This window comes from Cucurbita maxima, unplaced genomic scaffold (assembly GCF_002738345.1).
Source record: "Cucurbita maxima cultivar Rimu unplaced genomic scaffold, Cmax_1.0 Cma_Scf00019, whole genome shotgun sequence".
Taxonomy (NCBI): domain Eukaryota; kingdom Viridiplantae; phylum Streptophyta; class Magnoliopsida; order Cucurbitales; family Cucurbitaceae; genus Cucurbita; species Cucurbita maxima.
In genome coordinates this window covers 3,421,474-3,423,819 of record NW_019272035.1, presented here as the reverse complement: position 1 = coordinate 3,423,819, position 2,346 = coordinate 3,421,474, and positions in this window count along the sequence as shown.

Here is a 2,346-nt window from a genome sequence, read left to right as displayed (position 1 = left end):
ATTCTTTGAAATACTCAAGTTATGTGTCACATCATTTTTTTTTAGCTAAAGGCAAAACACCCATGTACGGAGGACGATGACATCGCGAGTAGAGACTGTGGCACATGCATAGGGTAGACTCATTTAAATTCTAGTTTTAGGTTAGAATAGATTGTTTTGCATTTCTTCGTTTTAAATATTTTGTATTGTTTTTATTTTCTTTAAATTTTCAGTATTCCATATTAAACACATAAGACCATGACTGTATTTTCAAGAGTTAGAAGAAGTTTTAAATATTTTCGACATTTATACTATAAATGATGTTTTCTTTTTTTAAGAGTTATATTCCACATTTTAAAAAAGCATGAGAAGTTAGTAGCAACTCTGAGTAAATAAAAATTTAGGGTCGTTGCATGTATAAATATAAATTCAACATTTATTGGACACGTATCAAACACTTAACTTATAATAAATTTTTAGAGTAATATACACATTAAGTTATTTTTAAATAATTAGTCCATAAATTTATTGTTTTGAATTTCTTTCTAATATAAAATTAATAAAATTTTCACCTATATATATTATTAGAGAATTTGTATAATAAAAAATGAGAACTTAGATATACAATACAAAATATATGATTAATTTTATTAAAAAATACACGTATAAAATGTTTGTACTACTGGTACTATACTAGTTCAGTTTGTTGGACTAAAACAATGCAATCCTCATTCCAGTTAAAGAATTTGATTCGAAGTTATCTCCTAATAAAGGAATGCTCACTTAGTGTTTATTGAAAGATTCGACTATATCTATTTGAGTAGCATTCAGCCACAACTATAAATATCGAACTCCAAAGTATTCACGAGTAAAGTAAGTTTTTTGAATCTATCTATGAAAGTTGTTTCAAAATGAGTTGGGGAGAAAAGTTGCCTTTAAATTTAGTTCCGATTAAGAATGTCAAATGAAGAAAAGTGCACAGAGTTGGAAGGTTTTCATTTACAAGCGTGTGGTGAACTGTCTATCTAGTATGATCGACGATGGTTGCCCTTGCATAATTTATTATTGTGATAGAAGTTATAAATTTCATTGGTACTCCTTGGTCATGTATTGTGAAGGTGGCGTCCTATATGCATCCCTTAAATGAGTCCAGGCTCTTATCCTTTCAAGATGTTCTCAAAGATTTTTCTAAGTATTAGATTGCTCTCTCCCCGACACTAAATCCTCGTTAGTGTTTTTTAACTATGAAAATGACTTCGGACCATAATAAAATAATCACATGATTATCTATCTAATATATACTTAATTTTTTTCCTGCCTTCAAAATTTGTCAAATTCAACTCTTAATTATACAATAGCATATATAAATTCTAAAAATTAATTAAATATCTAATATATATTTTTCATGTATATTTCTTATAAAATATTTTTTTTAAAAAATACATTTATTTATGGTTTGGAAAAGAAAATAAAAATTATTTTTTATTTCCAAACTTTTTACAAACGAGTAATAAAAAAGCAAAACAATTTTTGTTGGGCAAATGTTAAAAAAGTGAGTAACATTGATTAAAGAGACCCTATAATAACTATATTAGTTTCGATTTTCATTCTCTATATTAACATTAATTTAACTTATCTTTAGGTTGGGATATCCATTTTCGAAAATCCAATAGGTAGGAATTAATTCCCTTTCTCATTTCAACGTTCCTTCCAATCTTTGTTCCTTTGGTTTGAACGACCCTTATATTACAAAATTAAAGTTGTAGTTAGTCAATCATAATATTTGACGTGCTAGCTTTCAAATGATTTTAAATGGGTGTAAAGAAAGTACCAGACTAACTCTCATGTCCCTAATCGACACGTGTTGGACATGCATCGTAACATTTATAATCCAATACGAGAGTTTTTTTTTATCCAACTATAACAAAAAAAAAAAAAAAAAAAAAAAAAAAANAAAAAAAAAAAAAAAAAAAAAAAAAAAAAAAAAAAAAAAAAAAAATGATAGACTATATATATATATGAGTATTTCTCTAAAATTTTAGCCATTTTACATATAATCTTTATAATCACATACGTAATATAATGATAATCAATGTGAAGCTCGAGTAAATGAGATATACATAAATAAATCAAGATTCTATTGCAATCCTTCCAACTTTTTACTCCTTTGGGTCATTGGTATCCTCAATGGGCACTACAAAACATCCAAGCACCAGTCCACACAACTCACTATAGTACATTTGATTATAATCTCTAGTATATTTCTTATTTGACAGATGACTAAAGTATTAGACATTTAACTCTAAAATATTTAATATTTATATCGATTAAACGATATATAATGTATTAGCAATTCATTAGTATCAT